At 37.6% G+C, this 16,006-nt stretch overlaps 1 long non-coding RNA gene and 1 pseudogene across 1 annotated transcript in view; one reads left to right on the top strand and one right to left on the bottom strand.

The window, feature by feature from the left end:
• Window positions 1-3,973: 3,973 nt before the first annotated feature.
• Window positions 3,974-16,006, bottom strand: part of LOC107035258 (uncharacterized) — a 34,130-nt gene continuing 22,097 nt past the window's right edge. Inside the window, exons 3-4 of the long non-coding RNA XR_012064101.1 lie at window positions 4,368-4,459; window positions 3,974-4,283 (exon numbers count right to left, since the gene is read on the bottom strand). This is a non-coding gene — a long non-coding RNA (uncharacterized lncRNA). The remainder of the gene's footprint in view (window positions 4,284-4,367; window positions 4,460-16,006) is intronic.
• Window positions 12,516-15,626, top strand: LOC140689082 (putative olfactory receptor 2W6; annotated as a pseudogene).

Genomic DNA, 16,006 nt, shown 5'->3' with positions numbered 1-16,006 from the left:
TTCACATTATGCCTTGGCTCAGTGGTGATTCTGCTCTGTACCTACTTCATTCCAGAATTCAAGATGAAAGAGGCAGCCGCTCTTTGAGACTTTGCCAAATGTACAGTAATGGGAAAATACACCTGGTTGGGAGTCACATAATAGCTGTTAATGTTTCTACTTGGAAATAAATACACATTACTCCTTTTCACATATATTGACTAATAAGTCAAAACAGCTTGAAAATAATGGAGGTAGACTGAATAATTCTCCCAGAGTTTTGGAACATAATCAAAGTTAATGCCATATATCACACCCCTAAGTAAAATATTACAAAGTTTTGGGAATCCATAATAAGTTTCTCTATTGGAATGCAAGAAATATTAGAAATAAAATTGTTAGCAGCAAAGTGACAAAATGCATCTTGCTATCTGTGTGTGAGAGAGAGAGAAATAGAGACACTTGTTTCTTTGATACTTAAACCTTTCTATGGTATTGGTATCATATAATTATATAATAAGCCACCAGTATACTTCATAATTAATACAAGTATTATAAGTTTTATGTTAATTGAAATTAAAATTATTTACTAACTTCTTCACGGTGATGTGTTACCTTTTCCATATATTAAATTAGAGAAAGTTGTATCATTCCTCCAACTTTATTCTCTGCCCGGTATCTTTGGGAACATTCTCCCAATTAACCTATCTACCTGTCTTTATGTCTTTGTCTTCTGGGCATCAAAGGAAAGATTAATTGTTGGAGTGAGAATTCCATTTAGAGGAAGAGGCATTTCCCATGGTGTTGGGTGTAAGTCTCTGGTGACTGCAGGTATATGAACATCTCTTGTCCTGAAGAAAGACCAGTAGAGAGATACAACTACCACGTGGGAAAATAAGGTTCCAAAGGCCCTAAGATAAAGGCATTAAACAGAGCCAGTTTTTTACCACAACATAAATAATGCCATTGTGGAAATATTGTTTCATGTAAGAGACACAGTAGGGTACATAACTGCCATGATAGTTTCATGGACAATTGCATCATTACAGGAGGGATAAATTAAAGCAGGCCCTAAACAAAGAAGCTAAACTCATTCCATATTTAAAAGAATGGCATCTGGTTAAAACCGATTTTGCCCAGGGATAAATTATTAATGTATCCAGTTGGTAAATATCTCATGTTCAAGACAATATACTTTATTGTCACAAACAGGCTCAGTGACAACGTATCAATATAAAGAAACAAATCTTCATTGGTTTCCAACAAATCAAGTATACATAGCAAGCACTGCCATAGAGAATGTGTGAACAAATTACTCAAGTATGTTTACTTATGAAAATTAATTGAGCTGTCGCTATCTATGCATTTTTTCTGTGTATTTATGATTTGTGCAATTTACTACAAATAATGGTTTTATTAAATTGTCCTTTCACACTTTTATTTTCTGTTTTAGCTTAAATGTTAATGTCTAAATATAATCATGATTCCTTCTTTCAATCTGCATGGAAACGTCATAAAATAAACAAGAATATTTTCCCCATCCTCTTTTGATTGATATTTGACCTTCTTACTGATGAATAACACTGTATGTATTTCAATCCACATACATGTAAGCTTTTCTTTGCCATAAATTCATGAACGGGCTTGATGGAAAATGTGTACATATGTTATTGAACTAATTTATATTCTTCTCAACAATGCATGACATTACCAGTTTCTGTTTTCACTACCTAATACACAGTTCCCACAAATGACCTGTAAAGCACTGTTACTTAATATCATTTTTATTTGAATTTTTAATTTACCTGATCAGAAAGACTTTTCCTTGCTCAATAAAACCACAAATATTCAACCAGCTGTGTAACCACTATTTTCTTTTCTACTTTTAAAAAATTGCCTATCCTTTTTAGATCTAAGATTTAAGGAAACACTTTCCTTATCCAGCTTAAATTCCATGGTCCATATTTACAATGATAGCTTGCACACATCTCTCTAGCCACACTAGAGTCTTGCAGTGCCATATCTATCTAAATATAGCTTCCTTGGTTCTGACCACATCCTGCTGAATGTGACTGGAAAGATATGCTAAACATCGTCACTTCAAATTTGTCATCTCTAGCGGACTTTTAAACCTCCAAGGATGGCAGTTCATTTGCAATTCATTCATTGTCCCTCTTTCTTGATGTCGATTTCAAATCATTTTAGTTTTTCTTAATCCTGAATGTTTCCTGTTTCTACAACACTTTCATCTGATGACTTGTTTACTAGCTCAATGCAGGTATTAAAAGATGCAGAAGAAAAGTTTTATGTCTGTGTTATTGTTACCCATTCATCTGCAAATTTCCACATTTCCTCAATATTCTCATCTGTCAATGAGGAGACCTTGTGCACACTGCAAAGTAACACTAACCTTTCGCCATATAAAGCAGATTCCCACCTCTATCACCTACACGAGGATATTTTTAAAACTGCCCTCCCTTCTTTCTTGTATCATAATTTTCTCTCTTCTTTACTGGACCATTTCCCTCAGAATACAAAGTATGTACTTTGTATTTCAACTTAAAAGTATTATTTGATTCCATTTTACTGTGTCTCTATAATCAGATTTATCAGTTACATATCCAGAAAAAAAGTATTAAAATATTGTGGTACTCACTATTTCCTTTTTTTTTTTTTTTGCTTCCATTCGGTATTAAACCCAATTCACTTAGTAATTTTTCCAACCACATATGCCAAAATCATTCCTGTTAAGGCTACCAAGGTCATCTACCATTTTATAAACTGACATCAATTCTCAGTCTATTTCATGCTACCAATGACATTGACAAACATAACTCCCCAAACTTTGATGTAGTGTATCATTTGGCTTAAATAATCATTAATTTATTGTGTTTTTCTTTACCCTTATATGTAGCTCCTTTTTTTCCCTTGAAAATCGTTCTCCTTCACCTCAATTTTTTAACTCTGCATTTTCCTGAGTTCAATATTTTCTCTCCTGAATACTGAGAATAATTTTGATAGTCTGGTATATTTCATATGGTTTCTCTAAATCTTTTGCCTCTCTGTAGAATTGACTTCCAAATTCAACTTCCTATCTTAGGTATTCCTTCTAAATGCAACTCTGTGTTTAGAAAGAAATCCATTTGGGTGTCTAATAAAATCTCAATATTCCAAGATTGGAATCCTTATCTCTCATCTACCTACCAAATGTTCCAAAAGATGGGAATTTCTTCTTTTCGGACTAAACGGTTACTCCCTTACCTCTATTGCCAACAATGAAGCCAGTGTAATCTACTCAAACCTAGACAAGAAACTTTTCCTCTGCTCATAACTCTCCAGAGACCCCCTAGTACTCACAGGGATGTACAAAACCCTGATAAATTGAGTCTAACCTGCTTATTTCTTTATAGATCTGAACTTCCAGTGTTCTTGCTCTTTATCAGTCCACAACTTTTATACTGATTGCCTTGCTGGTCTTAAACAGACTGGGGATGTCTCACCCTAAGGCCTTTGTCTGACTGATCTCTTTGCCCAAGTGCCTCGTCCAGAGGTGTCTGTAGAGCCAGCTACTTCCCTTCCTTCAGTTCTCTGCTCAATACGGCAGAACAGGGGTTTCCAACATTTATTCCCCCCACAGAAACGATAATTCTGACAATCTCCCATGAATGAGAATATCACTGTGGAAATTCTGGAGTCCAGCCGAGGGGTACTGGCACCCTGTTGAAGCAAAGAATGTAAGAAGAGCTGCATAAGAGAATCAAAGAATATTTTCATTACCTGTGTCATCCCTTCCCTAAGGCAGCACAACTCAGTGCTGAGAGAGAGCCTCTAACCCCATGACTCTCTCACGGGGAGAAATAAGAGGTTCATTAGTGCCTAGCTTCCACAGTCATTCAGGATACTGCCCAATAGTCCCATTTCTTTCTCACTTACCCAAAACACTGAGAGGATCTGCATCATTGAATAGTCTGAGGCAGCTAGGAGCAGGGAAGGAGTCAGGGGTTCATAGCAAATGGGTGCACAACTGAACGAATGACAATGATTTCTACTGAACACCTTGTGGTTTCCACCAATAGGGTCACTCATGAACTTCATAGGCTGAATCATCTGTGGGCCCCTCAGCCAATGTACATGTGCCCTCAGCAATCCATGTGCCCAGCAGACCTTGTGGCCATTGCCCCACATGCCCATGAAGATAGTGGGCTAAAACCTCTGCAGGTCATGCACAAGAATGTTTAGACAGCTGGCTTGGCTCAGCTAGATTAGGAGACTGTGAATAATCTTGAATACTTCATGATCAGTGCCTGAAAGAAAAAAGAAACAGGGAGTTGTTAGCACTCATCCTGGTTCTGAGGGTTTTGAAAAAGGCATTCAATCTTCTAACTTACTCTGAAGAGGGAATGAAGCTGGTGTGTCCATGAAAGAGATCTTAGAGACTTCCAGAACCCATAGCCTGGTTGACTGGTGAAGATCTTTGTCTCTGGAAGCCAGTCAGTAAAGACAGCAGATTACTTCTTCAAATGCAAAGACATCAATGCAAGACATCCAAAAAAATCAGTAAAGCATGACACCAGCAAGGAAGAAAAATAATTTTCCATTAACTTACATCAAAGAAATAGAAAACTATGAATTTCCTGAAAAATAATTTAACTAATTGTTTTAAAGAATCTGAGCAAGAACACAGATAGACAGTTCAATGAAATCAGGGCAACAATATATGAACAAAATGAGAGTTCAATAAATATATAAAATCATAAAAAAACAAATAGAAATTTTGCAGTTAAAAACACAAAGGATGAAATGAAAAATCCAATCGAAATCACCAACAGCATCCTTTATCAAACAGAAAAAAAATTTTGTGAGCTTGAACACAAGCCATTTGAAATTATAGTTAGAGAAAAAATGGAAAAGATTGAAAAAATCCTGCAAGATTTTGAGATACCATTCTGTAAATCAAAATATACACTATGATAATCCTAGGAGGGGAAAAAAAAAGGGAAGAAGACTTTTTTTTTTTTAAATGACTAAAACTTTTTTTTTAATTTTGGAAGAAACATGGATATCCAAGTTCAAGATATTCACAAAGAGGATTATAAAGATATTTACAAATAGGATCAGTCCAAAGAAAATTGTACTGACACATTATAACCAAAATTAGTCAGTCAAATACAAAGAGGAAAATTTTAAATCATTGAGAAAAAAGTGACAAGGGAACCCTCATAAAGCTATCAGCATATTTCTCATCAAAATCCTTAAAGGCTGACCCTTAAGAGAGTGGAATAATATATTCCAAGTTCTGAAAGAAAAGAAAAAGCTAAGCAAAAATACCAAATTGAGCAAAGCTGTCCTTCAGAAATAAAGAATAATTAAATACCATCCCAAACAAACAAAAGTTAAAGGAGTTTATCACCACTAGAACTGCTTTGCAAAAATGTTGAAAAGGAGCTCTTCAAGTTGAAAAGACACTAGTAGCACAACACCTCTGTAATTATAAAATTTAATAGTAAAGGTAAGTAAATAGTCAAATTTTGATTGCTGTAATATTTTAATGGTGGTGCATAAATTGCTTTTTACTCTAGTATGATAGTTATAAGATAAATGTATTTAAAACAATTATAGCCACAAGAATTTGTAAAGGGATACACTATAAAATATGGACACTGCAATATCAATAACAAAAATTTTGAAAGGATAAAGAGCAGAGTTTTTCTAAGTGATAGATATTGTTTTCAACTTCAAACAGACTATAATAAATATGTTTTATGTAAGTTTCACTGTTCCCACAAGGTCAAATATTAAAGTAAATACACAAACATAAATAGAAAGGATTTAAAGCATATGCTACAAAAAATCATCAAATCACAAAGGAAGACAGCCAGACATGAAGCAAGGGACAAGAAAATAGTCATAAAAATGAACAAAATGGCAAAAGTAAATCTTTGCCTATCAACAATTACTTTAAATATTAATGGATTAAATTATCCAATCAGAAGGCACAGAATGGCTGAATGGATTAAAAAGAAAAAAAAATACAACAATTATTTACAACAGAAACATTTGTTTAAAGAATACACATGGATTGAACTGCTCAAGGCAATCTACAGATTTAATGCAATCCCTATCAAATTACCCAGGACATTTTTTACAGAACTGGAACAAATGATCCTAAGATTTATATGGAATCACAAAAGACCCAGAACTGTCAAAGCAATATTGAAGGAAAAAGAATGAAGCTGGAGGAATAACCCTCCCAGACTTCAGACAGTATTACAGAGCTACAGTAATCAAAGCAGCATGCTATTGGCATAAAAACAGACATATGGGTCAAAGGAAGAGAATAGAGAACCCAGAAATAAATCCACAAACTTATGGTCAATTAATCTTTCACAAAGTAAGCAAGAACATACAGTGGAGTACAGTTTCTTCAGCAAATGGTTTTGGGAAAACTGGACAGCTACATGTAAATCAATGAAGTTAAAATACTCCCTCATACTATATACAAAAATAAACTCAAAATGGCTAAAAGACTTAAGACAAGATATTATAAATCTCTTAAAAGAAAACACAGGCAAAACATTCTCTGGCATAAATCTCAGCAATGTTCTCCTAGGGCAGTCTATCCAGCCAAAAGAAATAAAAGCAAAAATAATCATGGGACCTAATTAAACTTACAAACTTTTGCACAGCAAAGGAAACCATAAACAAAACAAAAAGACAACCTACAGAACCAGGAGAAAATATTTGCAAATGAGGCGATACACAAGGGCTTAATTTCCAGAATATATAAACAGCTCATACAACTTAATAATAAAAACAAACAATCCAATTCAAAAAATGAACAGAAGACCTAAACAAGCAATTCTCTAATGAAGATATACAAATGGCCAATAGGCACATGAAAACATGCTCAATATCACTAATTATCAGAGAAATGCAAATCAAAACTACAATGAGGTATCACCTCACACCAGTCAGAATGGCCATCATTCAAAAGTCCACAAACAATAAATGTTGGAGGAGCTGTGGAGAAAAGGGAACCCTCCTACACAGTTGGTGGGAATATAGTTTGGTCCAGTCATTGGGGAAAACAGTATGGAGATTCCTCAAAAGACTAAAAATAGACTTACCATGTGATCCAGCAAGACCAGTCCTGGGCATATATCCAGCTTATTTTTGGAGGTCTTATTTGTTATTTTTGCTTTAATTTCTTTTGTCTTGAGAGACTAATTTAAGAAAATTTTGCTACAATGTATACCAAAGTATGTTTCTCTTTTGTTCTATCTTACATTTTGGTCTTTAAACTCTGTTGAGTTTAATTTTGTATATGATCTGAAGGGGTGTTCTGATTTCATTTTTTCACAGGTAGTTGTGCAGGTTTCCCAACACTGCTTGTTGAAGAGATTCTCTTTTTTTCTGTGCTATATCCTTGAATCCTTTGTTGTAGATTAATTGCCCATAAAAGTATGGGTTGATTTCTGGGATCTCTGTTCTGTTCCGTTGATCTGTGTGCCTGATTTTCTGCCAGTACCATGCTGTTTTGATTACTGTAGCATTTAGGTATAGTCTGAAGTCTTGAAGGATTACACCTCCAGCTTTCTTCTTTTTCTTCAGAATTGCTTTGGCAATTCAAGGTCTTCTGTGGTTTCATATAAATCTTAGGATTATTACTTTCAGTTCTATGAAAAAAGCCAAAGGTAATTCTATAGATTAATCTACAGATTAAGTCTGTAGATTTTGGGGGGTGGTAAGGCCATTTTAGCAATATTAATTATTCCTATCTCAGAGCACTAGATTTTTCCATTTCTTCAATTAGCCTCAATTTCCTTTATCAGTGTTCTATAGTTTTCAGTGTATAGGTCTTTAAATGCTTCATTAAGTTTATTGATAGTTTTTTTTCTTTTTTGATGTTGCCTTAAATGGAATTTTTACATTCTTTTTTCCTGATATTTTGTTATTAGTGTAAAGAAATGTAACAGATTTCTGTGTATTAATCTTGTATCCTGCTGTCTTGCTGAAGTCATTTATTACTTCTTATGGTTTTAGGGAGGAGAATTTAGGGTTCTTGATATAGAGTATCATGTAATCTGCAAATAGTGTAAGTTTTACATCTTCTCTTTTAATTTGGGCCCATTTTATGTATTTCCCCTGTCTGATTCCTGGCCAAGATTTTCAATACCATGTTGGATAGAAGTGATGAGAGTGGACATCCTTATCTTGTTTCTGAATCTAGTAAGAAGGCTTTCAGATTTTCAATGTTGAGGATTTTGTTACCCATGAGTTGGTTGTCAGTGACTTTTAATATGTTGAGGTATGCTATTTCTATACCTACTTTGATGAAAGTTTTTATCATACATTACCTCAATGTGTAATAGTTGCATTTCATCTGATTTCATGGAAAGACTATGAATTAAGAAGGTCTGATGGCCTGTTCTAGACTTGGCAGCCACTAGCCACGAGCAATCTGACCTTGAGTAAGTCACAATGTAACTGGAAATTAATTCCTTTATATATAAAATTATAATCTTTTTCAAGCCATATGCAGGACTGTATTTTTTAAATTAATAAAGTATGAGCAGCTGGAATCCAAGAAGATCAGATATATTCTGTTTTCTGCAACTTCTCAAAGAGATTCCTGTCTTATTACAAGAGGTGGTGCCTGCCATTTTGAAGAGCTAAATAAAACATTGTAATCAAATTATTTTTGCCAGTTGTATGGAAGACTGACATTCCCATCCCATGTTTCTGTTTAGGAGGTCTGCAGGAGGCAAAACAAGGCAACCTTAGCCCCTGGAAAGACATATGCACTGAGAATATGGGAAGGGGAGGGTCAGAGACACCATCCAGTCACTTGATCTAGACGGAACTGGCTGAACACCATCCTCAAGATGTGACACCATTCTTGCAGATGACACACTGGGTGTAGTAGAAGGGAAAAGTGACTTTTCTCTTGGCTTCTCAACATGGCAGTGAGAATTCTTAGGTCAGAATTCCCAAATCAGTATCTCCGTTACCCTATTCTTTCCCATATTGAAAGGTGTGGATTCAGCTCTTTGGCATTTCCTAGCTCTCCACAATTTCATAGTTTTAACTTTGTGATTATAAGATCAAAATAAGAAATTGATCTACTCTCATTGTTACATAAAACCCAGAAATCAAATCTCTCTTCAAGAAAACCTGAGTCCCATGTTTGGGAATTTTCCATACAATCTCCCTGGTGAGTTCAGCCTTCACATGTGGGAGCCTGAGCCAATCTCTAGATGAGGACACCAGTCCCTGAAGTCTTAGCTCTGTAAACAAACTGTCTGTCTTCAGGTCTCCAGACTATTCCAAATTCCCAAGGTGGCGGGTATTAGAGCTGTCTTCCTGTCCCCTTGTTATGCACCAATAAAATGACATAATGTTTTTTTAAAGCCCTTTGAAATAAGTGTGCTTCCTTTCATCCCTGGGGGATCATCTGCCATCTCCTTAACCTTAGGGTACCTGTATTTATGGATGTGAGATAAAACATGCTGATTTGAAACATGGCACTATGCAACCTCACCCACTCAGCTAAGAAAAGATGCCACCGCTGGCCAGTCCTGATTGCTTTTGCCCACAATTAACTATTTTATTCTTTTAAGCTTAGAAACTTAAAGTTTCATTTTAAAACTTCAATGGGGCAGAGATTTTTTTGTGTGTGTTCCATCCCTCATCAGAGTTTTTTCTGGAATTTCCTTCGCAAGATCCAGAAACTAAAAGGGACCAGAATTAGCTGCCTAATCCCTGAGAAAACTCCTGGCTAATCTCTGGAATTGAAGTAAGAAAGGATGACAGATTCTTAGGTCTTCTGCTTTCTGGGAAGAACAATAGTGAGGATTTTGATATGAGTTTTGTTGTAGCAATGAGTCTTATTTCTGTATCTTTGGTCCTTTGTTGGATTTATAATTATATTTGTAATAGTTCTACTAGGGTTTATATCTATTAATTAGGGCACCAGAATAAGGAGGTTCCCAATGCCGACCCGTACTCTAACTCCGTTTAAAAACACAGCTACTGCATCCAATTCAGAAACAACTGAAAGCACCAAATTCTAACAAACTGGACCTAAGACAGGTAGATTAGGAGAGATGATGTTCTGTTTGCTTCCTCACTCCTAGCTGGGCTGATCCCAGGGCATCCCCTGACCCTACATACACACACACACATCATATCACCCTGTTTAATCTCCTCATGAAATAATAGCCAATTTGAACAGAAAACCTCTGTGTCATTCTGTTTTATCACAGTGACAAATCAAGCATTGCAAGCCTTCCCTGGCGATGCTGAGAATGACCACAAGCTTCTCCCCAGCAAGTACTCATAAAGTTTTTGTTAGGTCTGTACATGCAGGTGAGTGAAACAGTAACAAAAGACCAACTTGAAACAAGTTTAAATAGATACCAACAGGGGAAGAAGGCAGAGTGAACAAAACTTTTGAGCTAATGGGTAGGACTGGCCTTATGGACCTTGCTCCGGTATTCTGTCATTGAAATTGTTCACCTCTAACATGGTGATCCTCATACTCGGCCTGCCCACCTTGCAGGGCTGCTGTGAGGCTGGCCTGTAACTGTAAGTGTAAAAGCTCAGCAAAATATTTAACATATTGTAAATATGAAAAGAGTGATGATTGTTTAAGATGTGATATATACCTGAAACAGACAAAAAAAGCTCCACCATTTGGTATTGTTATCTCCCATTCGGCAGGTCCACCTCTGTGGGTTGGTGGTGCAGGATTGGGTGTAATCTTTAGTCAGAGAATCAAGCCAAGTGCATTCATCAAGATTTTTAGGCCAAAGGTTTCAAAATTAGTGCATTTTTATAGTGTTAGGTGCTAAGTGAACTACTTCAGGTGTTTGAACACCTCCATTCCTTTTCGATTTCCATTCTCAACATCTGTATTTCTTGCAACTTCATGGTTCTGAACTAAAGATGAGCTAAAATGCATGAAAAACTGGGTGCACTCATTTATGGTTGAAACGCTTGTTAGGTGAAACAAAGGAGAGCCTCTGAGTATTGGACATAAGGCTGAGCATTGGGCCATCTTGGAATGAAAGAATAGCACATTGAGAAAATATTCCTTAGAGAAGATATGTTATAAATAAATAAATGTGTTAAATTTGCAGTTTTGCCTGAGCAATTGGGCCCTGCATGGTGTTTGTAGCTGAGCAGTTTGTCTAGCCTTCTGTTGTTCTGATGAGACACTTCCATTGATTGTATTAAACTTGGCTGAAAGCTGTGACAGGTCTATGCATACAGAGGTGCAAGTTATTCTTCACAACCAACACCAGCAAAGCGTGTGTGGGAAGGCCTCCCTTTCGAGTGCTCGGTTGACCTAGTAAAGTCTTTGGTACTTGGCTGGCTACTTCTGATCATTTCCTGCCCTCTTTCATCTCTTCACGTGGCTGGCCTGGCAGAGGTTCCTGTGCCTGGCACAGTAAATAGAAATTTACAAAATTCCTGCCTGCAGCGCCAGCTGAATAGAGTTTATAACTTCTCCACTGTCAGGCTCGACCAGTGGTGACAGCAGCTGCACGAAGACATACATCCTTCAAAATGTTTCTGTGCCCTTGTTCTCACTGCTTCTTTCCTGTGTGTCGCCACGATGCTGTTGGCTAATACCGGAGCTGATACAAGCCTGAGTGAACACTGACTGGTGCTATACTGTAAGGCAGAGCCCCATCAAAGCCCTTGGCACAGACTGGAAGCCACAAGAAGCTGAAATGTTCAGGGCATGTACCCGACTCCATGAGTCACATAGACACGTGAGGTCTGGGTAGGGATGGAGAGAGGATCTAGCCTGCTCTCCAGCTTGCACAAGGAAAACTCAAACTGTAGAGAGAAAAACTGGATTTCAGGCTACACATTTGCAATTGTGCCTTTTATAACAGAGGCAGAATCCAGCCTATCTCAGCTCTTTCTTTTATGGTCAAAAGGTATTGTGTTTAAAGTCAATAAAACTGCATGTCATTAAGGAGTTTTCTGATGTACATTTGTGGATTCCCAGAGCATCATCCTACTATCCTTCTTCCTTCTTAGAACATATTTCTCTCAATATACCACATGTATACATTCTTACCTGTTACTTGAAAAAAAACCAAAAACAAACAAACAAACAAAAAACACCAAGAAACCTCTCAGGTACAGCCGTCTCCCTATAATATAAAGTGTTCTATAGAGATCTCCCTGATCACTTGGAAATAATTTGCAAAACACTCAGCTTTTGAACAAATCTTTTAGAGAACTTTCACTTTCTCCTTTCTTTATCATTATATACATACATTATTCACCAAAGAGAACAACTTCTAAATAAACTCATCCTCTGCCTTCCAGGGGCATCAGGTACACTGCTTTGCATTTAATAGGTAACAAAAAGTGTGTACTAGAAAAGTAATAGAGGGGCAACTGACCTTCCTAACTTTACAGATCTGTAAATGGAAACTGGAGACTGCTGGGTACAGTCTTCATTTGCCATCTTTTCTAATTCTTTTTCTGTGTCTCCGTAACAGCTGGTGAAGATTATGGAAAGAGACAATGACAGCTACCAACAGGCATTCATCCTGGTGGGTTTTTCTGATCGGCCTCGACTGGAGAGAATTCTCTTTGCTTTTATCTTGGTCTTCTACATCCTGACCCTAGTGGGCAACACTGCCATCATCCTCTTGTCCATCATGGACTCCAGGCTCCATACACCCATGTACTTCTTTCTTGGGAACCTGTCTTTCTTGGACCTCTGCTTTACAACGAGCATTGTTCCCCAGCTGCTGTGGAACCTGTGGGGTCCAGAGAAGACCATCACCTACCATGGCTGTGAGGCCCAACTCTACATCTATATGGTGCTGGGCTCGACCGAGTGTGTTCTCCTGGCTGTCATGTCCTATGACCACTATGTGGCTGTCTGCCGGCCCCTGCACTACACTGTGGTCATGCACCCACGTCTCTGCCTGCAGCTGGTGATCGTGGCCTGGTGCTGAGGCTTTCTGAACTCCTTTGTTATGTGTCCCCAGACGATGCATCTCTCTCTATGTGGGCGTCACAAGGTGGACCACTTTCTGTGTGAGATGCTTGCTCTGATTGCCATGTCCTGTGAAGACACCATGCTGGTGGAAGCATCTGCCTTTGCCCTGGGGGTCGCTCTTCTCCTGGTGCCCCTCTCCCTGATCCTCACCTCCTACGGCATGATCACGGCTGCTGTGCTGAGGATCAAATCAGCAGCAGGACGGAAGAAGGCCTTCCACACCTGCTCTTCTCACCTAATGGTGGTCATTCTCTTCTATGGAACCATCGTCTACATGTACCTGCAGCCAGCCAACAGCTACTCCCAAGATCAGGGCAAGTTCCTCATTCTCTTCTACACCATTGTCACTCCCAGTGTCAACCCCCTCATCTATACTCTGAGGAACAAGGATGTGAAAGGAGCAATGAGGAAGCTCCTGGGGTGGGAGAAGGGGGCCAAGGAAACCTAAAAGAGAAATGTTAGGGCACTATAAGTTGATGTTCTGGATTCGCCCTCTTGTATATGTCTCAACCATGTGGAGAACTAACATTTAAAGAGCGAAATGAACATGGAAACCACAATGCTTTTGAGTTTGACCCCATGTTCTGCTCCATAGATGTGAAGTGGTTTCCTTCTGTTTAAAGATGTGTGCTTTAGGAGATCTCTAATGTACTTTCATTTTATCCAACTTTGGGCTTAAATTTGCAACTGCAGGGGACCTCAGTACAGAACTAATTCAAATCACAGTCTGCAGACTATGTCATGAGATGCCAACTAAAAATGAGGCAATGTGAGTGGCCTCCTCTTGAAGCTCCTTTAGTAATCACTTCACTGGTTCTTCAGAAAGTGGCAAGTCAACCTCAGTAAAATCACCATTTGTTGTCCTAGATTGAGGTTGGTTCTCCATGACTAAGGAGTATTCTTTGGTTTGCTTTTTGAAAAGGAAGAGTTTATTTAGCGTCATCTGTACCTTTTCCTTGACTTCCTCTCACAGCCAAAGTATTTACAAGATAGTTGACTGGAGTTAGGAGTCCAAGACTTTGGAGACAAAAGTACAACTGAAAAACATTGGAATAGAATGAAGAACTTTGGTTTCCTTAGCAGATTGCTTTAATCAGCTGTAAATATTCCTCTTGAAAGAAAGCTGTTTTATATTCAATTACCACCATCTCAAAAAATCTTTTGATGGCCAAAGTTATTAGAATTGGAAGCTACTCAGAGCAGTATTACTGCAACTTGGTTTTGCATAAGACTCTTTAAGATATGAATTTCCAAGAACTCCCTAGATTTCTTGCATCAAAAACTCCAAGTATGGGTCTGTTTTTAAAAAGTTCTCTAGATATTACTGAGAGCCAGATTTGGAAATAATTGTTTTTTAAATAAACTTAGTCCAACTTCTTACATCAACTAGAAACCGTCCTAGAGCATTCTGAATGGATGGCCACCTTTACTGGGCATGAATGATGCTGCAGACCAGGCATAGAGGGTGATGGCAACCATATCAGGTTTGAAACTGATTTTTCCTCTTACCAGTTATCTCTTGTTGTCTAGCTTTTTCATCTGTATTATGAGGCTAATAATACTTACTTTACAAAGTTGTAGTAGAAATTAAATAAGGTAAGGTATGACAAATATTAGACAAGTGATATCTCAATGATGTCTACTTTTCTTTTCATGGACCACAGCCATTGGCAATCTATTCCTTTAGGAATAGCTTCAGTTTTGTTATTTAGATCTTGCTTTTAGTAAAAATTGCCTTTAGTACTTTCCCACTCAATACTACAAGGAGAAAAATGCTTTTTCCTAGTTATAGGAAATACTCTTTGCTTGCTTCTTTTATATTAAATAAATAGGGTTCTTTATAAACTCCCAGAGGACTCTGCTGCAAAATTTTGCGCCCTGGTATAAACGTAGGGTTTGGAGGTGGAGACCCAGGGTAAGTGTGCTGATTTTATATTGTTAGTACATAATGTAAGTTCAGGCTTTGGGGATTATGAGGGGAGTGGAATCATAGACTATGACAGAGGCTGAATCTATGAAAACAATATATCCAGATGGAAACGGAAAAATTATTTCAAAGTCACTTTAGCTTGATGTTTTGGAGATACTAAGAATAAAGTAAAATTTGGTTGCTTCTATAATCTTCCTGTATTATATAGACGATCACAGGACATATGGAAGGTAGGTTTTTTTACTCCATTTGCAAATGATGTGACAAAATTCAGAGAGGAAAGGAGTTGTTTAGAATTACAAGGCAAGAGAGTACCCAAGATAGTGCTCAGGATCTGTCAGACATGCCCAGTTTCTCACTGAGGTTTTCATTTCATCAGCTGATTCTTGTGAATTTAGGTTCTATGCAGTTAAAATCTGAACTACCTAGTAGCCACTTGTTGTCTTTCCATTTGATAAAAACAAAATTTAAGTTTCCCTTTTAAGCTCAAGGAATCACCCATAGGGCATCATCTTGGAAATAAAAGATTGAAGAAATTTAGTCTATTATTCTGAGCGCTAGTCCCTGTCTTTATTCTTATTCTTGCTGTGTCTCTGTGGCATGACAACCACTGTCAGATCATCCACACACATATAATGAGTGTATTTCCTGCTGACCTGGACTAGGGCATTGGCAACAGCTGCAGACATCACTTCCCGAGAGGTTTATTCTTTCACCTAAAACCTCCTGTAGCCACCATATTTCTGTGATAAATCTACAATGGGTCAAGTCAACAAGTACTTATTAAACACATGTACATCCTGGAAATTCTAAGGAAATCAAAGAAATTGTCCTGGTTGCAGGATGTTCACTCATTCATACCATACCCCCTTAGATACACCACCACTCAGAACTGTGACATTTGTCCTAGCATTGACACTGCAGTTATGGACACATTTTTCTTCACCAAAACCTCATCCTTGTATATAGTTAGTGGTGAATGGGAGTTTCATGAGATGGAGTGAGAAATCAATCAGTCCATCCATAATCTGGCCAATGACCTCTGCACTAAGTCTCTACAGAGA

Source organism: Vicugna pacos, chromosome 25 (genome assembly GCF_048564905.1).
Source record: "Vicugna pacos chromosome 25, VicPac4, whole genome shotgun sequence".
NCBI classification, from domain to species: domain Eukaryota; kingdom Metazoa; phylum Chordata; class Mammalia; order Artiodactyla; family Camelidae; genus Vicugna; species Vicugna pacos.
The sequence above is the reverse complement of the archived record's forward strand: the minus strand, read 5'-3'. Positions and strand labels throughout refer to the sequence as shown.